This window comes from Mirounga angustirostris, unplaced genomic scaffold, assembly GCF_029215605.1.
Source record: "Mirounga angustirostris isolate CCGP_5_RB_7025 unplaced genomic scaffold, mMirAng1.0.hap1 SCAF_9, whole genome shotgun sequence".
Classification (NCBI taxonomy): Eukaryota; Metazoa; Chordata; class Mammalia; order Carnivora; family Phocidae; genus Mirounga; species Mirounga angustirostris.
Window position 1 is genome coordinate 87,221,442 of NW_026991717.1, and position 21,207 is coordinate 87,242,648.

Genomic DNA, 21,207 nt, shown 5'->3' on the forward strand with positions numbered 1-21,207 from the left:
GGAAATTCATGTATAAGTTTATTTTGATTATAGAATATCAATAACATACTAATATTGAGCTAAATTATATGCTTGAAAATCTTGAAATATTGAATTATATGAATGCTCTTTTTAGATAGGCATTATAGACAAGGGAAAATAGTATACTTTGGGGAAGAAGATTATTGCAAATTGTAAAGCATTCAATTATATACATTTTCAATTATTATTAAAATGACTATAGTGAAAGTTTTATCACAAATATTTCCAAGTATCAAACTATTTTTGTATGTTGGAGGACATAACAAAAGCTATTTATTTAGTACTCTAAAAATTAATCTGAGTATATTAAGTAAAACCCCAGTTAACTGCCATGATAGGGTATTCTTTTGATTAATAGAACTTTTCACATGTCTATGAAAGCTTATGCCTTAATCATGACAACTTCTTTGCTTTGAAGATCTGAAGCTGAAAAAATGGAAAACCAGTGTCATGGAGTATATATGGAATTTACACAAACTTTAATTAACTTTTTTTTATAGGCACAGTATTCACATAGTTTATATTAAAAAAAAAAATCCAGAGTGAAAATCCTTCCTTCAATCCTTTGCTTCAACCACCAGTTCCCTTACCTGGAGTCAACTTGGAGTCTTTGGTACAAGTCACCACCACCTTTTGTCTGGATTACTGCAAAAGCATCCTAATGGATACCCCGCTTCCTCCTTTGCTCATATATTCTCCACACTGCAGCCAGAGTGGTGCTTTTAAACATGATCACATCATATCACTCTTCTCTGAAGACCCTTAGTAATTTCCTCTCTTACTCAAAGTAAAAAAACAAAATCCTTACTAATGTTGACCAAGCCCTACAGAATCTGCTTCCCCCCCATTTACAAGTGTGATATTCTTTCCTCCTTCCTCATTATATTCCATCATTCTGACCTCCTTATTTTGTTCCCTGCTCCTTTGCACTTGTTTCTTCTACCTGTAATGTGCTTACTCTGATATCTTCAGGCCTGTTCAGGCTTCTGAGCAGATATCTCCTTATCAGAAAGACTTTTTCCTGACCATTCTGACCACCCAGCATTCCCTAACCCCCTTCCCTGAATATTTTTTCATAAAACTTCCATGGCTGTTTATAAATATACCCAGAATTTTTAAATTCAAATGTAGTGAGGCCAATAGATGAGAGAAGGTTGTCACTGAAAAAATAGTTTGTTACAGTTTGCAAGAGGAAGAGGCATTCAGTGCTATGCAGGGCCATATGGGGAAGGATGGTGGCAGTGGGGCTACTGTCAGGATGCAGAAAGTGTGAAGGGAAAGCATGGGCTAGAGCCATTATTGTTTTTGTGGGAAGAAATGGGAAAGACAGAGCAAGCAGCGGAGCAAGTTTAGGATTGGATAGTTTGAATAATTTTGGCAGGCTCTAAGATATGCCTGGTCCCTAGATTCCGAATGGATTCTCAGGCCCTTACTAACTCTACTTGGATTATCAATGTAAGCATGAATTTTGTATTTTATACCTTTTATTTACCTGTTTAAAGTTTATACAGGATTGTGACATTCCTTATTTACTTTTGACTTTCACAGCAATCCTACAAGGTCACTATTCCAGTTATCTCCATTTATAGCAACAAAGACAGCTCCAGGAGGACAAGTAATTTTGCCTGAGATTAGTGTAAGTGCCAGAACATGAATCATTTCCCCCCCATCTTCTCTTCCTTATCATTCTTTTGCTTTAGAACTTCTTGTGGGTTTTCCTGGCTAATAGACAAAATTCAGCCACCTTAGCCGGCATTTAAGGCTTTTACTGTTTGTTTCCTATCTATCTCTTTTTTTTCTGTAAAGTTATGTCCTAGGCAAAGTGATCTCTGTACAGTAATTTGGACACATGGCACTTTGTCACCTCTGTACTTGTGTATGCTGTTCTCACCACTGGGACTGTTCATCTTGACATGATTGATCATTCAAGGGCTACCTTTTCTGTGAACCATTTTCATTGCCTTCTCCCTCTGCCCACCCTAGCTGTATAGAAATTTCTCCTTTTTCTAAACTCTAACCTTTTTACCTAAAACTCATATAGCACTTAGAAAAACAATCTTGTAATAAATATAGTTACTTGTATTTTTTATTTTCCTGTGGGTTTATTTTATTGCTTATAGTTTCTTCTATACAGTCGAAATCAGCACTGAAAAGTTTTTGTTAGCTGTGGCTTACTCCTCTACCTCCCAACATCAGCAAGTAGCACATTGCTTTGTATATATTCATACTTCATAAGTATGCATTGAATAAAACATTAATCTTTTGGGTTAATTGGGATATATTCATTGAGAATACAATATGCTATAATTAGCGGAAGCATTCATATGAAGATAGGTGGATTAATGAATTACTGTAAGGCACTTAAGTTTTATTTGAGAACCTTCTGAAATCTCAGTGTGTTCCTGTATACTTGCATTTTAAATAATCCTTAATCAATTAAATAAGTGCCCTTTATACTCTTTGAATTTTTTAAATTTTATTATGTTATGTTAATCACCATACATTACATCATTAGTTTTGATGTAGTGTTCCATGATTCATTGTTGGCGTGTAACACCCAGTGCTCCATGCAGAACGTGCCCTCTTTAATACCCATCACCAGGCTAACCCATCTCCCCACCCCCCTCCCCTCTAGAACCCTCAGTTTGTTTTTTGAGCTACAAGCTACATTTCATATTTAACACCATTTGAAGTTTTAAGTAGTATTAAAGCCCAGCCCTTAACAGACAAAAGATACTTTGGGACTAGAAACACTGCAACATATGTTTTAAGATCCTTGTGATGTACCATGTATCATTATATTCCATATTTGTCATATCTTGCCACTTGCTGTGAATATCTCTATGTTACGTAAGATGCCACAATTAATTGGGAAATTGGGAAGATACACTTACTGGACAAATTTGAAAAAAGGGTATTATTTCTAGAGCTATTTCACAATTTTTAGTGTTTGTTTTGCTAAATTGAGATGGGGTTGATATTTAGTACCTGTATTATTTTCTTACAGCTGTTGTAATAAATTACCACAAACTTGGTGGCTGGAAACATCAGAAGTTTATTTTCTTACAACTCTGGAGGCCTGAAGTCCAAAATATTTATCACTGGGCTGAAATTAAGGTGTTGGCAGGGTGACACACTCCCTCTGGAAGTTCTAGGAGAGAATACATTCTTTGCCTCTTTGAGCTTCTGTTGGCTGTCAGGATTCTCTGGCTTGCAGCCACATCACTCTAATCTTCAGGGTCAGCATCTTCAAATCTCTCTCTGCTCTGTCTTTATATCCTTCTTTTCTGTGTGTAGTCAAGTCTCCCTCTTTTTTTTTTTTTTAAGATTTTATTTATTTATTTGACAGAGAGAGACACAGCAAGAGAAGGAACACAAGCAAGGGGAGTGAGAGAGGGAGAAGCAGGCCTCCGGCTGAGCAGGACCCCCACACAGGGCCAGATCCCAGGACCACGGAATCATGACCCGAGCCGAAGGCAGACACTTAATGACTGAGCCACCCACGCGCCCCTCAAGTTTCCCTCTTTTAAGGATACATGTAATGGCATTTAGGGTCCACCTGAATAATCTAGGATGATCTTTCCATCTCAGGCTCCTTAACTTCATCATATCTGCAATGACCTTTTTTCCTTATAAGGTAACATTTACAGGTTGATATCTCATTTGTGAGTTTGATTTGCATTTCTCTGATGACTAATGAAATTGAATACCTCTTCATATCTATATAGGCTTTTCTTATGTGAATCATTTGCTCATATTTTTTCCTATTGGTTGTCTGTTTTCTTTTTATGAGAAATTGATTTGTAATTGTGCAAATTCTTTGTTGATGGATGTGTTGCCAATATCTTTTCCACTCTGTGACTTGTCTTTTCATTTTCTTAGTTGTGTTTTTTGATGAGTGGAAAGTCTTAATTTTTTTTTAAAGATTTTTTATTTTTTATTAGAGAGAGTACAAGCAGGGGGAGCGGCAGGTAGAGGGATAGGGAGACAATGTGAGTCTCGATCCCAGGACCCTGGAATCATGACCTGGGCCGAAGGCAGCCCCTTGACCGACTGGGAGCCACCCAGGTGCCCCCGGAAGGTCTTAATTTTTATGTAGTTCAATTTAACAATCATTTCTTTTATGATTAACACATTCCGTATCCTGTTTAAGAAATCTTTGCTTGCTCTGAAGTCATAAAGATGTAATTCAGGGGCGCCTGCCTTGCTCAGTCAGTAGAGCCTGCCACTCTTGATCTCAGGGTTGTGAGTTCAAGCCCCACATTGGGTGTGGAGATTTCTTAAAAATAAAATCTTAAAAAAAGAGATGTATTCCAAATTTATCTTGGAAACTTTATTTTTAAATCACATTTAGCTTTATAATTCATGTGGAATCAATTTTTGCATATGGTGTGAGGTAAGGACAAGATTCACTTTTTCAGATGGATATGCACCATATTGTCTCCTTTTTCATAAATCAACTGGCCATATATGTACAAATTAATTTTGTTTTATAAAGTGATGTATGTGCTAGGAATTGTATTTGGTACTAATGATATAGCTAGAAATAATAGAGGTTATCTGTTCTGAAGATGGTCTTCATTGAATGAGGAAGATAATAAATGAGATAATGAAAAACATAGTAATCATATTAAAGTTGTATGTTGTGAGTTAAGGGAATAAGTTTTTCTATGAGGAGATGAGGAAAACTCTGCTAGAGGTGGCAGAATTTGAGCTGGGTCTTGAAAAATGAGTAGGAGTTTGATAAATGCATCCCATGTAGTAGGAAAAATAGTGAAAAGACACAGGATTGTCAAAGAGTAGGTGTATTCATAAAATGGTGAGAAGTTTGCTATAGGAAGAAGTGTGCAAGAAGGTGAGAGGGAGGAGGACAAAGGAGGACCAAGAGTTGATGGATACAAGGCTAGAACATTTTAGGCAGAGAAGATTACATGTGTAGAATTAAGTAATTATAAAGGAACATGGTATATTTATCAATGGTGAGAAATTCAGTATGGCTAGAAGATAGATTGTGTTTGCATGGGAGAGTGGTGTGAAGGAGCATCAGGGGAGAGATGAGGAGCTAATGAAGATGAGGATGAAATTTGGGTTGGACTTTATTTTGAAGGAAATTAGAGAGAAGGAAAGTTTCCAATTAGCAAGTAGTTTTAGGAAAACCATTTTAGGAAAATGAGCCTGGGGGCATAGAGGATAGATTAGAAGGTGGGAGATTGGTAGATGGAAATAAGAAAAATGAGGGTTGGCCAAGGGGTGGCAGTGGTGATGGTGAGACAGTGTCACATGTGGAACAAGTCGGATATATAGTCAAGAGGACTGGTGACCATGAATGGTGAGGAATAGGCAAGTGTAACAGATGACAAATTTATAGTTTGAAAGACTGAGTGAATGGTTACACTATCAACTGATAGAGGAAATATGAGGAGAAGGCTTAGCGGTAGCAAATAATAAATTTTGGACTTAATAGATTTGAGATGTTAGTGCATTAAGTAGTTGGAGACATCTAGGAAAATTAAAAATTATGTGTGTGGAGCTCAAGAGGAAGGTAGGGAGGTCAAGGCTCTAAGTATATATTTGAGAACCATCAGCACAGAGAAGATACTTGAAGCCATAGGAATGGATGAAGTCATCCAAGGAGAGTAAAAGGAGGATTAAGAAAATAAGTCTAGAGTCAATTCAGAGTAACTTGAACACCTAAGAGGAGTAGAGGAAGATGAGTCTGTGAAGGTGGGATTTTTCCACTGCCCCATCTGTGGTTTCTAATTTTCAACAGTAGCATTATTTCTTGTGTAATATAAAATAAAATGAAAAGAAACAATAGGTATGAAATTTAGGAAAAACAAGAAAGAGTTATGTCAAGAAGTTAGGGATGTTCACAGCTTTAGATGACACACAAAGTAAAAATAAACCATATAATTTGTTAATGAACTTCCCTTTTCCTTTTCCTTTGCTTTTATTGGGATAATGTATGTATAGGGTTCAAAAAATCAAATATGCTTTACATAAAAGCATTTGATAAAAAGCACCAGTTTTTCTTCCTGCCCAGATACCCATTTCTCAAAAGCAGCCTATGTTTAACTCTGTTTTTTTTTAGTTGTAAAATGTCTAAATATAAGTATGCTTGTTCCTCTGTATTTTGATTTACCTACTTTAGATCGTGACTGTTGGGCTTGGCAGAATTCTAACATGGCTCCGAAGATTCTCTCCATGGTTTGCATGCCTTGTATAGTCCTTTTCCCTTGAGAGTTGGTTATGCCTGTGAATATTATGGGCTGTTACTCTAATGATTAGGTTATTAGTCAGTTGACTTTCAGTTAATGCAAAGATTATCCTGGGTGACCTATTCAGATGAGCATTTTAAAAAGGGACCAGGACTTTCAAAAAAAAATTCTCCTACCAGACTTGAAGAAGAAAGCGGTCATATTTTGAGAGAAGAGGGCCATCTGGCTAGGACCTAGCTGTGGAAAGCGAACGCTGGCTGACAGAAGCAAGAAATCGGGGACTTCAGTCAAACTGCAAGATGATGAATTTTGTCAACCGTTAGAAAGTTTGGAAAAGGGCTCCAAGCCTCAGATGTGATTGCAGCCCTGGCTGACACCTTGGTTTCAGCCTGATGAGATCCAGAGCAGAGGATCCAGCTAACCTGTGCCCAGACTCCTGATCCACAGAAAATTGTGAGATAATAAATTTGTGTTGTTTTAAACTGATAAATTTGTAAGAAGTTGTCATGCAGAAATAGAACACTAATACAAATTTTAACTTCCAATGAAAAGATATAATTTATTTACTTTTTCTCTTCATTTCCCCTCTCATTATTTAAATGTTGTAATGACTTTAGTTCTTCAAATGGTTTATTTTGTTTGTTTCACTGCTATTTCTTATTCTTTTAAATTTTAGTTAGAATTTTGATTCCTATTAATGTGGAAGAAGGATATTAACAATTGTACTCTTTTTTTCCTCCTGATTTCTGACTTTCACCTAGAGTGAGCATAGTGAAGCCTGCTGGTAGGAGAAACCTGGCTCTAGTCTGGGGCATCTAAGGATGTGCAGCTGCACAGTGATGGGAATATTGTGTAATAAAAACACAGTACACCTGCTCAGAGTGAATTATTATTAATCTATAAGGGATGTGAGTTAATTTAAAAAGGGTATATGCTCTTGCCAGTTGATAAAACTTGGCTGGGTTTCTCAGGGATGCTCTGCCCTGCCTGTTGAAACCATCCCCTGAGATGCTTAGGGAAGACAAGTAAAAGCTGCCAGGAAAAGGCTAAGGGAAATTAAGTGTAGAAACTCTGCCTAGGAGGCTAAAGGATAATTTAAGTTCATCAGATGTCGAGAGACTTAGGTATAATTTAATGCTGGGAAGATAAACAACAGTTTCATCTAATTGGGAAGCCCCACTATCATTGGGTTTTCTGATCCTCTTCAATCTGCTTGAATATTTGCTGTTAAGGAAGATGTATTTTATAGAGAGATCTTTGGAAGTGTGGTAATGTCTTGCAACACTACCTTCTATGCATTCCAGGTTATTACCATTGAGTCTCTTCTATAACCCAAATTGTGTTCTGGGTTTAGTTTAGATTGAATAGAAAAGTTTAAAAATGATAAACAGTATTTCCAATGTTATGAACCTGTCACTGTGTTTGAGTTGCAAGTAGAAGAAACCAATTTTAGTCACCTTAAGCAAAAGAGCTTTTTTTGGTTGGGAAGGATCTCAGTCCCCAGGATTGATGGAAAGTGTGGAGAACCCAGCTCAGAAACATGGTGCTATAACTAAAGTAAATGTATGGGAGATTGAAGAACTAGGATAGGGAATCTGAAAGGCTGCACCCCCAGACCATGGGGTGGTAGGTAGAAGAAGAATCTCACCTCTCAGAGGGACTCTTCAGGGACTTCTTTGAATTTCATCAAAGGTTGAGAGTAGGACGCATTGATTACAGTTCCACCAAGACTGTACCCCGTGAAAGAGCGAGTTTCCCAAAGGAGATGGTGGAATTGTTGGCAAGGATGCCTGGATGCCGGGCAGTGGAAAAAAGTTCTGAGGATCACATGGTGTTTAGAATTTGCAAGCCTGAAGGGCATCTAGGTCTTTTTCAGGGCTGCGAAAGGCTAAACTGAAAAGGGATGTGGGGGGAAAGCAGGGATGTCATCAAACATTAAGCTAGACTAAGAAAAGCAATGTCCTTATTCACTTAGCTAGATCAAAAAAGCACCTCTAAATCTGGGAATTTAGACCTGTCTGCTTTAAAATGGTCATAATCCAAGTCGTAAAGGGAGATGGGAGAGGATTTCACAGTGTTTCCACTTGCCTGCAAAGTTTCTCCACCTTGTCCAATTAATTTCAGATCCAGTGTTCAGAATATTATTATAATATTATTTCTCTTTGCTTGTGTCTATGTAGTAAGTCTTGTCTATGTTCTTTTCTATATCCAATTAAATGAAGAATGGGACATACTCTGTTTATTCCTGATTGCTTTCTGACCAGAAACCATGCCTTCCTTGTTCGTTGTTGTATTATTCCTCCTAACGTTCTTCTACTCTGTTGTAGAAAGTGCTACTTGGATTGCAAAGTACCCCTCTCCAAGTTACAAAATGTATAGGAAACTGCTTTCTGAATTTCTAAGAGCTTATTTTTTCAGACCAGTTCTTCACTGGGACAATTAAAGCTGAGATTTGATAATTATCTTGATACTTCAATAGGAAAATTCTCTTGCCTCAATTACATAAAAGTGGATTACTTTGCTATAATTTGGACAGCTGTGTTTGTTCTTCCCATCACTTGGCCACTCAGGTCCTTTGCATAAGTTTCTTTAGAAGGACGGTAGATGCTGAAGAGGGCAGCATCCTTTCAGAGATTGTGAACATCCAGTTGGGATGTGGTTGTGTTGTAAGCCTGAGAGATGGTTACCATGAAGATAATGTGACTGGCTTTGCTATCATCACTTAAAAAATAATTATGTGCTTGACTGCTACTTGAGGAAAGAAAATATTCTCAAATTAGATTTTCCTTTCCATTTAAAAGTGGAAACCTTTCCTCATTGCTTAAGAAAAGTGAAGTCTGTATGATTCCTTTAGGCACATATAAGCCTAGATGTGGAAGACTTAGTAGTTTTATCTAACTGCTTATTTAAAAGTCAGTAAAAACTTAGTAAAGGCATATATGATTAGATTATAATGTTCTAGGTTTTTCAGCTTTATAATTAAATTTAAAGTGTCTGTGTTGAAATTTGTTTCAATGATATTAGGGAAAAGAAAAAGTTCTTTTGGGGATGGGGCAAGAGAATTGATTCCTTCTTTAGCAGGTTTCTCTCACTTTTGTGCCTTTTTCCTTTTGACCCAATTTTTTTTTCTTTATCCTTTAGAGAAACCTGAAGTTCATCCTTACTTTTCCTTTCTGTCTCATATTCCACAGCCATCAACTCTTGTCTCATATATATCTCTGGAAACCATCCCATTCACTGCTTTCCCACTGCCCAAGTTCAGACTTGCACCATCTATTTTGGAGACAACAGTTTCCATTCTTGACGTCTTCCATCTCAATTCACCTTTCCTATTGCCACCAGAATTATTGTCCTAAAATGCAAAACTCTCTTGCTTAAAACCCTTCTGCAGTTCTCTTTCAATTGTGGATTAAAACCCAAACGTAGGATCATAAGTTCCTCAGTGATATATCTTCTGCACAGTTTTCTTTCTCACCAACCACTCCTATCCACACATGTTCAAGGAACACTGAACTGTTGGGTGTCAAATCCAAAAAAAATCATTGCCAAGACCAATGTCAAGGAGCTTACCAACTGCATATGTTTTCTTCTAGGAGCTTTATGATTTCAGGTCTTACACTGAAGTCTTTAATCTGTTTTGAGTTAATTTTTGTGTATGGTATAAGATAGTGATCCAGTTTTATTCTTTTGCATGTGGCTGTCCGGTTTTCCAGCACCACTTATTAAAGACACTTTTCCTTTCCTCTTGTGTTTTCTTGGTTTTTGTCATAAATTGGTTGACCATATATGCATGGATTTATTTCTGGGCTCTCTTTTCTATTCTGTTGATCTATGTGTCTGTTTTTGGGCCAATATCATAACATTATCGCTTTGTAATGTAGTTTGAAATCAGTGAGTATAATGCCTCCAACATTGTTCTTCTTTCTCAAGATTGCTTTGGCTATTTAGGGTCTCTTATGGTTCTACACAAATTTTAGGATTGTTTGTTCTAGTTCCGTGAAAAATGCCATTGGAATTTTGATAGGAATTGCATTGAATCTATAGATTGCTTTGGATTGTATGGACATTTTAAAATATTAATTTTCCAATTCATGAGCACAGAATGCTTTTTCATCTATTTGTGTCTTCAGTTTTTTTTCTTAATGTCTTACCGTTTTCAGTGTAGAGGTTTTTTATCTCCTTGGTTATATTTATTTCTAGATATTTTATTCTTTTTGATGTAATCATAAATGGGATTGTTTTCTAAATTTTTCATTTTTTTTAAAGATTTTATTTATTTGACAGAGAGAGACACAGCGAGAGAGGGAACACAAGCAGGGGGAGAGGGGGAGGGAGAAGCAGGCTTCCCACTGATCAGGGAGCCCGATGCGGGGCTCGATCCCAGGACCCTGGGACTATGACCTGAGCCGAAGGCAGATGCTTAATGACTGAGCCACCCAGATGCCCCTAAATTTTTCATTCTGATAATTCATTACTAGTGTATAGGAATGCAGCAGACTTTTGTTAATTAATTTTGTATCCAAAACTTTACTGAATTCATTTGTTAGTTTTACCAGCTTTTTGGTGGAGTCTTTAGGGTTTTCTATATATAATAATCATGTCATCTGCAAATGCAAGTGAGAGTTTTACTTCTTGTATTTCTTTTTCTTGCCTAATTGTTCTGGTCAGGACTTCCAGTACCATGTTGAATAAAAATGGTGTTAATTCTTTTTTTTTTTTTAAGATTTTATTTATTTATTTGACAGAGAGATAGAGAGCACAAGTAGGCAGAGCAGCAGGCAGAGAGAGAGGGAGAAGCAGGCTCTCCACTGAGCAGGGAGCCCAACATGGGGCTCAATCCCAGGACCCTGGGATCATGACCTGAGCTGAAGGCAGACACTTAACGACTGAGCCACCCAGGCACCCAAAATGGTGTTAATTCTTAAATGTTTGGTAGAATCCGCCAGTAAAGTCATCTGGTCTTTGACTTTTTGGACTTCTTGATTACCAATTTGATCTCTTTACTCATTACTTGTCTGTTCACATTTTCTGTTTCTTCATGATTCAGTTTTGGTGGGTTGTGTTTCTAGGAATTCATTAATTTGGTCTAGGTTATTCAGTTTCTTAGAGTACAAATTTTCATAGTATTCTCTTATAATCCTTTTTGTTTCCATGGCATCTGTGTTAATGTTCCTCTTTTGCTTATGATTTTAGTTATTTGAGTCTTCTCTTTTATTAATCTAGCTAATAATCTGTCAATTTGTTAATTATTTTTAAAACCAGCTCTTCTGTTGATTTTGTCCTTTGTTTTTCTAGTCTTTTATTTTGTTTATGTCTGCTCCAAACTTTATTTTATTCTTCCTTCTGCTTATTTTGGGTTTAGTTTGTTCTTTTTCTAATTTCTTGAGGTGTTTAAACTAGGTTGTTGATTTGAGATATTTCTTTTTTTAATGCATACATTTACATCTATAGACTTTAGCACTGCATTCACTGCATCTCATAAGTTTTGCTTTTCATTTGTGTAAAGGTATTTTCTAATTTCCCTTGTGATTTCTTCTTTGACCCACTGGTTGCTTAAGAATGTGTTAATTTCCATATATGTGGATTTTCCAGTTTTCCTTGTGCTATTGATTTCTAGTTTAATTTCATTATGATTGAAAAAGATACTTGTATGATTACAATCTTCTTGAATTTGTTAAGACTTGTTTTGTGGCCTACTATGGTCTATCCTGGAGAAGGATCTCTGTTCACTTGAGAATATGTATTCTGCTGCTGTTGGATGGAATGTTCTTTATGTATCCTAGATTCATCTGTTATAACATGTATTATAAGTCCAGTGTTTCCTTATTGATTTTCTGTCTGGTGGTTCTATACATTATTGAAAGTGGGGTATTGCTTTTATTCTCCCTTCAGTCTGTCTTTGCTTTATACATTTAGGAGCTCTGAGGTTTGGTGCATAAATATTTAGAATTGTTATATCTTCTTGGTCAACTTTTGTATAATGTCATTCTTGGTCTCTTGTTAACAGCTTTGATTTAAAGTCTGTTTTGTCTGATATTAGTATAGGCACTCCTGCTTTCTTTTGGTTGCCATTTGCATGGATTTTTTTTAATCCTTTCACTTTCAGCTTATGAATGTCCTTGTATCTAAAATGAGTCTCTTGTTAAAAATGTAATGATCCGAAGTGGCACATGCATCCTGATGTTTATAGCAGCAATGTCCACAATAGCCAAACTATGGAAAGAGCCAAGATGTCCATTCACAGATGAATGGATAAAGAAGATGTGGTATATATATACAATGGAATATTACTCAACCATCAGAAAGGATGAATACTGGGCGCCTGGGTGGCTCAGTTGGTTAAGCGACTGCCTTTGGCTCAGGTCATGATCCTGGAGTCCCAGGATCGAGTCCCTCATCGGGCTCCCTGCTCAGTGGGGAGTCTGCTTCTCCCTCTGACCCTCTTCCCTCTCGTGCTGTCTCTCATTCTCTCTCTCAAATAAATAAATAAAATCTTTAAAAAAAAAAAAAAGAAAGGATGAATACTTACCATTTACATTGACATGGATGGAACTGGAGGGTATTATGCTGAGTGAAATAAGCCAATCAGAGAAAGACAATTATATGGTTTCACTCATATGTGGAATATAAGAAACAGTGCAGAAGATCATAGAGGAAGGGAGGGAAAACTGAATGGGCAGTTATCAGAGAGGGAGACAATGAGAGATTCTTAGCTATAGGAAACAAATTGAGGGTTGCTGGAGGGGAGGTGGGTGGGAGGATGGGGTAACTGGGTGATGCTTATTAAGGAGGGCACATGATGTGATGAGCACTGGGTGTTATATGCAACTGATGAATTCTTGAACTCTACATATAGTACATTATATTGAACTAATGATGTACTATATGTTGGTTAATTGAATTTAAATAAAAAAATAGTCTCTTGTAATCAGTATATAATTGGATCTTTTAAAAAAATCCATTCAGCCAATTTATGTCATTTGATAGGAATTTAATCCATTTACATTAATTACTGATAAGGAAAGATTTACTATTGCTAATTTTGTTAATTGTTTTCTGTGTATCTTTTTAGTTTATTTGGGGGAGAAGAGAGGAAAGCGGAGAGGGAAAGGGAAAGAGAGATTATTATTATTATTTTTTAAAGATTTTATTTATTTATTTGAGAGAGAAGAGAGAGAGCATGAGCGGGGAGAAGGGCAGAGGGAAAAGCAGACTCCTCGCTGAGCAGGGAGCCCGATGCAGGGCTTGATGACGGAACTCCGGGATCGTGATCTGAGGTAGTCGCTTAACCAAGTGAGCCACCCAGGCGCCTTGGAAAGAGAGATTATTAAGCAGGCTTGATCTAGGACACTGAGATCATAACCTGAGCAGAAATCAAGAGTCAGATGCTTAACCAAGTCAACTAAGTAGCCAACTAAGCGTCCCGGTTTTTTGTATATCTTGGACATTTTTTTCCTCTTCTTTCCTGTCTTTCTTCCTGTGTTTCACTGACTTTGGTAATGATGTGTTTTGATTCCTTTCTCATTTCCTCTGGTGTATATTTTAAAGGTATTTTCTTTGTGATCACCATTCCAATTATATAAAAAATCTTAAGTTATAGCTTCTATTTTAAACTGATAACAACTTCAATTACATACAAATAGCCTTTACTGTTCCACCCCCCTTTTTTGTTATTGTCACAAATCACATCTTTATATATTATATACTCATTGACATAGACTTATGGTTTAAAAAAAATGTTTTTGTCCTTTAAACTCTATGGTCCAAAATTACAATAGGTCAGGCTACTGTATTAGTCCATATATTTACCTTTACTGGAGAATCTTGTTTTTTTCTTATGGCTTTGTGTTACTGTCTATTGTCCATATGTTTCAACTTGAATAACTCCCTTTAGCACTTCTTGTCAAACAGGTTTATTGGTAATGAATTCCCTCAGCTTTTGTTTAGGAACATCTTAATATCTTCTTTCTTTAAAATTGAGATGTATTTGAGGGGCACCTAGGTGGCTCATTAGGTTAAACATCTGCCTTGGCATCAGGTCATGATCCCAGTCTCCTGGGATTGAGCCCCACATTGGGCTCCCTGCTTAGTGGGGAGTCTGCTTCTCCCTCTCGCTCTGCCCCTCCCCACTGCTAGTGCTGTCTCTCAAATAAATAAAATCTTTTAAAAAATAAAATTGAAATCTATTTGCCATATAATATTGTATTAGTTTCAGGTGTACAGCATTGTGATCCAATGTTTGTATACATTGTGAAATGATCATCACAATAAGTTTAGTTAATATCTCTCCTTATTTTTTTTTAAGATTATTTTTATTTATTTGACAGAGAGAATGAGAGAGTGAGCACTTCCAAGATTGTCTCTTGTACCTTCTTTTGCAGCTTCCAAGATTATCTTTTGGTCTTTTACTTTAGACAGTTTGGTTATAATAAGTCTTTGTGTGGTTCTTTTTGGATTTATTCTAGTTAGAGTTTTTTTGAGATTTTAAAATTTGTGTGTCCATTTCTTTCCTCAGATTTGGGAAGTTTGGCCCATTATTTTTTCAAATAAGTTATTTGCCTCTTTCTTTTTTCTCCTCCAAAGATTTCTATAACATATATGCTTATCTGCTTGTTAGTGTTCTATCAGTTTGTTAGGCTCTCTTCACTTTTTTCTTTTTTCATTCTCTTTTCTTTTTGTTTCTTGGAATTGATGATTTGAAATGGCTTGGCTAAATTCTTTGATTTTTTTCACCTGATCAAGTATGCTGTTCAAGTTCACTAATGAAATTTTCAGTTTAGTTATTGTATTTTCCAGCTCTAGAATTTGTGTTTGGTTCTTTTTTTTGATAGTTTCTGTTTCTTTGTTTATGTTCTTATTTTGTTCATGCATTATTTTCTTGATTTCTTTTTTTTTTTTTTTTGACGATTTTATTTGTTTGACAGAGAGAGACACAGCAAGAGAGGGAACACAAGCAGGGAGAGTAGGAGAGGGAGAAGCAGGCTTCCCGCCGAGCAGGGAGCCCGATGTGAGGCTCGATCCCAGGACCCTGGGACCATGACCTGAGCCAAAGGCAGATGCTTAACGACTGAGCCACCCAGGCGCCCCTATTTTCTTGATTTCGTTTAGTTGTCTGTGTTCTTTTTTAGTTAACTGAACATCTATTTTGATATTTTAAATTCTTTGTCAGGCAGCTCTTGATCTGCATTTCTTTAGGATTGGTTTCTGGTATATTCTTTTGTACCTTTGATTGGGCTATGATTCTCTGTTTCTTTGTATGCCTTGTAATTTCTTATTGGATTTGGACATTTGAAAAAACAATCACCTCTCTCAGTCTTTGTGTACTGGCTTTGTACAGGGCAATACCTTTGCCAATCAGCCGGGTTAGAAGTTCTGACCTTTGAAACTTTTTCTGATCTCTTGCTCTTCCTGGCATGTGCCTGTGGAACTATAGCTTGAATGTTTTCAGCAGCTTCTGAACTCTGGTCTGGTCTTGTCAGCACTCAGAGTCAACTAAGACAGACACCATGACAGAAGCCTTTATACAAGGCAGAATTTTGAATGTGGAGTCTACTTCATATTTCCATGCTGAGGAAGGAGCTCTGGTATGGAGTTTCCTCCTGGATGCTCTGTACTATGCTGCATGGGGCAAGGGACATGGACAGGTGTGCCAAATGGTATAATTTTTCCTACTCCTTTCACTGGAATCTCTTCTTAGTTTTCCAGTAGCTTGGATGCTGTAGCTTTTTTACCTCTAGAGTTCTTACATAGGTATTCTGGTACATACATTTTTAAGTCAGTGTTTCTATGAAAGGAGAGCCAGTAGCCTTATAGTTCACCATATTCCTAGAAATAATATTTTAAAGCAAAATAATTATTTAGAATATAGGATCTATTGTCTATTAATAATGATCTCTTATTCTATTGTACTATTAAATAACATGTTTAGAAATTCATTTATTTTCATGTTTAGTTTATCCTGACCTGCACTTTTGCTGTATCAATTTATTTTAGGAGAAGACAGGCTCATCTTTGGGTTCCTTAAATTCCAATTAACTATTTGCCTACACAGTACAAATATCATATTTTTTGATACTTAAATTTTTAAAAAAGACAATATTTGTGTTCAGATAATAGGCTACCAAATAGGCTTTCTGTGCATATGTGTGTGTGGATGCATACATGTGTATATGTAATGAGGAGGCCAAGGGAAGAGTAGGGTCTTTCCTCCAGACTTACTACAAGTAGGATACCTGCATTTGAGACTAGTGGAAATAGGGTGTTTGTATTGGATTTCATCTATGGATGCATTGAAAGCAGGGAAGAGTTCAGATTATAGGGTATGGTCTTTTGGAATTAGTAAATTATGAATAGTTATTTATTGCTTCTGTTTCTCACTGCCAAGGTCATTGTGTGATTATGCTAATAAAGGTGTATTTACTACTTACCTAAGGTAATGTTATGGGTTAAATTGTGTCATTTCCAAAAAAAGATACATTGGAGCCCTAACCCCAAGTACCTCTGACTGTGATCTTATTGGAGATAGGGTCCTTACAGAGGTAATTAAGTTAAAATGATGTCCTTAGGGTAGACTTTAATCCAATATGACTGGTGTCCTTATAAAAAGGGGAAATTTGGACATAGAGATAAACACACAGGGAGGGATATCATGTGAACATAAAGGTAGATGTTGGGGTGGTATGTTACAAACCAAGGGACAGCAAAGATTTCCAGGAGATCACTAAAAATTAGGTGACAGGTATGGAACAGATTGTTCCTCACAGCCTTCAGATGGAAACAACCCCACGGACACCTTGAACTAGACTTCTAGCCTCCAGACTTTGAGACCACAAATTTCTGTTTAAGCCACTCAATTTGTGGTATAGGAGTCCCAGGAAATGAATAAAGTAACCGCTTATATTATGTTGCATAGTTTTTGTTTTGTTTTGTTTTTAAAGATTTTATTTATTTAGTTGAGACAGAGAGAGAGAGCACAAGTGGGGAGAAGGATTAGAGGGAGAGGGAGAAGCACGCTCCCCCCTGAGCAGGGAGCCCAATGCGGGGCTTGATCCCAGGACCCTGGGATCATGACCTGGGACGAAGGCAGATGCTTAACTGACTGAGCCACCCAGGCACCCCTATGTTGCATAATTAAAACAAATCTTTGTAAATGGTTATCAAAGATGTGCTATATCCATTACTGTAAACACATCCTGAGGTATATGTAGGTTTATGTTATTACTTGTCAATGCTTGAGAGTCTTCCTTTCAATCTAAAATTTGTCTACTCTTACCTCACTCAAATGTTTTAACATTTATAGTGTTGGCCTGTAGACACACAGGATTCTTTTTTTTTTTTTTATCATTTTATTTATTTATTTTTTTATTCTATGTTAATCCCCATACATTACATCATTAGTTTTAGATGAAGTGTTCCATGATTCATTGTTTGTGCATAACACCCAGTGCTCCATGCAGAATGTGCCCTCCTCAATACCCACCACCAGGTTAACCCATCCTCCCACGCCCCTCCCCTCTAGAACCCTCAGTTTGTTTTTCAGAGTCCATCATCTCTCATGGTTCGTCTACCCCTCCGATTTCCCGTGCTTCATTCTTCCCCTCCCGCTACCTTCTTCTTCTTCTTTTTTTGACACACTAGGTTCTTTTATGATCTTGGGGACAATATTTGGTAGAATAAATTGATAACTTTGTGTGATATCTTTTAGAGTCACCATCAACTCTGTTTTTCTCGTAAGAGATGTTTGGGTAGGACTCAGACACCCTAATAATTGTGTAAAGAACAATTTTGGAAGGTGAATTGTGGCCAAAGAAAAGAAATGAGCAATTTTGACAAGTCTGGTCTTAGTTTTAGTTTTTTTTTTTTTTCCTCTTACAAGGATTTTACTCATCAAATCAGGCTTTTTTCTTTAGAAATTATTTTGCAACATGGATTAGTATCCCTTTAACTCATTCAACTTTGGGTTAAATCAAATTTGCTGAGCAAAGTAATACAGTTATTTGTGTGTGCAATAGTAAGGGAAAGAAGTGAATGGCTTGTAACAGATGCTGTGCTTACAAATGTCAGAGTTTTCAATGAGCCCACGACTTTAAAAGGTCATACCATTTTATAGTTTAACATTTTAAACTTAGTAATAAATACAGGGTATGTGTTATACTTCCTACTTTAAATGGATTGGTTTTCCAATTTTCTGTGTCAAAGATGGCTTTACCATCTGTTGCTGTTTTATAACATTCCTTCAAACCCAAGCCTTTCCTCTTTTCTTATGTGCTTGTTAACTTTCAGGAGGTGCTATCACCAAGACCTCACAATATGGAGCTTTATAATATTTGTCCAACAGTGATATGAGTGATTGATTTGGAACAGTCCTCAATGCCAGAAATATACTTGAAGTAGAATTATATGAATTCTAAGATCATTGTTAAAATTCTGGTCAGCATGACTTAGTAAGCAGATCATGCTATAGTCCTTTTCTGCATATCAATTTGATCAGGCCTTGTTTGTTCAAATCAAAGTTGTTTTATTAAAAATTTCTATATCTCTAGTATTTTTGTGTACTTTATTTGTCATGAATTGAGAGAAGAATGTTATAGTCTATTGTGATTATAGATTTATTTTTGCATTTCTATCAGACTTTATATATTTTAAGACTATACCTAATTTCATGATATATCTTGACTGTATGCTTTATCATATGAAACATCCTAATTATATGTATACATATTCACTTGATATTTTGAACTTTAATTATAATATGTCTGATTACTCTTTTTATTTTGAATTGTTTAAATTTAAAATTTTTATTTTTTTAAAAAGATTTTATTTATTTGACAGAGAGAGACACAGCGAGAGAGGGAACACAAGCCGGGGGAGTGGGAGAGGGAGAAGCAGGCTTCCAGCAGAGCAGGGAGCCTGATGTGGCACTCGATCCCAGGACCCTGGGATCATGAGCTGACCTGAGCCAAAGGCAGCCGCTTAACGACTGAACCACCCAGGTGCCCCAAATTTTTAATTTTTAAATTGAGGTATAATTGACAAATTAGTTTTGGGTGTACTTTACTTTTTTTTCCTTCAAATTTTTATTTAAATTCTAGTTAGTTAACATACAGTGCAATATTGGTTTCAGGAGTAGAATTCAGTGGTTCATCACTTATATATAACACCCAAAACTTATAACAAGTGCTCTCCTTAATCCCTATCACCCATCTAGCCCATCCTGCACCCACATCCTCCATCAACTCTGTTTGTCCTCTATCGTTAAGAGTCTCAAAAAGCTAAAAATAGAGCTACCCTATGACCCAGAAATTGCACTACTAGGTATTTATCCAAAGTATACAAACATAGTGATTCAAAGGGGCACATGCACCCCAATGTTTATAACAGCAATATCTGCAATAGCCAAAATATGGAAAGAGCCCAGATGCCCATCACCAGATGAGTGGGTAAAGAAGAGGTGGTATACACACACACACACACACACACACACAGGAATATTACTCAGCCATCAAAAAGAATGAAATCTTTGCCATTTGCAATGACATAGATTGAACTTGAGAGTATTATAAGTGAAATAAGTCAATCAGAGAAAGACAAATACCATATGATTTCACTCATATGTGGAATTTAAGAAACAAAATAGATGAACATAGGGGATGGGAAGGAAAAATAAAATAAGATGAAAATAGAGAGGAAGGCAAACCATAAGAGATGCTGAACTCTAGGAAACAAACTGAGGGTTGCTGGAGGGGAGGTGGGTGGGGTGAAGGGGTAATTGGGTGATGGGCAATAAGGAGGGTACTTGATGTAATGAGCACTGTTATATGCAACTGATGAATCACTAAATTCTACCCCTGAAACTAATAATATAGTATATGTTAACTAAATTGGATTTAAATAAAGAATTAAAAAAAGAGTGGTTTGTTTTCCTCTCTCTGTTTTTATTTCCCTTTCCATATGTTCATCTGTTTTGTTTCTTAAATTTCACATATGAGTGAATTCATATGGGGTGTACTTTATTTTTTAAAAACATTTAATATCTACTTATTTTTATTCTGAGTCATTTGGTTTGGGATATATCTGGGATAGACAGCTTATAGCTGGGTTTAATAATGCACTATGATTTTCTACTTTTAATAGAGTAATAGAGTACCTAACTTGCCATTTATTATCATTGTTGATATGTTTGGGATTATTCTTGCAATGTTACTTTGTAATGTATGTTTTATATACTTCCAAATTATGATTTTTTTCATCTTCCCAATTTTCTGCTCTTGTTTTGATCGAAATATTTGTGTTCTGTTTTCCCCTTCTTATGGTTAGGAAATTATACGTTCTATTCCTTTGGACTCTAGGGGTTATTAACCTTTACTTTTTATGGCATACATTTAAACATTTTTTTTAATCAATATCTAAAATAAACCAGTAAGTAAGTCCTTTCTGAACAAGGCAGGGACCTCAATATTCTGCTTCATTCTACCTCCTCCTCCTGATATCTCCTTCCCATGCTGAGATCATCTGAGATAATAGTTCCAGATCATTATTATTTTAATAGTAAAATTTATTTAGCTAACGTTTTATTGATTTCATTGCTCATCATTGTGTGTCTGGGTGTTTTTTCTTTTTACCCTTTCTTAGATTGTTTTTGTTTGTTTTTCTGGCATTCACATATTGACTCCTACCCCAGCTTTACTGAGGACAAATAAAAGTTATGTATATTTCAAATGTACAATATGATGTTTTGATATACCACATATTGTTTGTAGAGGGCTTATAGGAGATAACATTTCTTTATGTTATCTCTGAAAATAAATTTATTTTGCCTTCATATTTGAATAATATTTTGACTGAAAAAAATTTTCAGGTTCAAAATAATTTTCACTAGAACTTCGAAGATATTTCTCCAGTATCTTCTTGAATCTAGAGTTGGCGTGACATGTGATACTAGTCTGATTTCTTTTTTTCAGTAAATAAC

General features: G+C 36.2%; 1 protein-coding gene across 22 annotated transcripts in view; it reads left to right on the forward strand.

Annotated features, from left to right (window-relative positions):
* Positions 1 to 21,207, forward strand: part of LOC123861542 (uncharacterized) — a 1,204,655-nt gene that overhangs the window by 71,893 nt on the left and 1,111,555 nt on the right. For 15 of the 22 annotated variants that reach the window (XR_010405153.1, XR_008508113.2, XR_008508116.2 and 12 more), the window contains 2 exons: positions 1,570 to 1,657; positions 3,371 to 16,693. The gene's annotated coding sequence lies outside the window, so the exon portion shown is untranslated. Of the gene's footprint in view, positions 1 to 1,569; positions 1,658 to 3,370; positions 16,694 to 21,207 lie in introns of those variants that run through there. The other 7 variants (XR_010405148.1, XR_010405149.1, XR_010405161.1 and 4 more) reach the window with 5 other exon arrangements.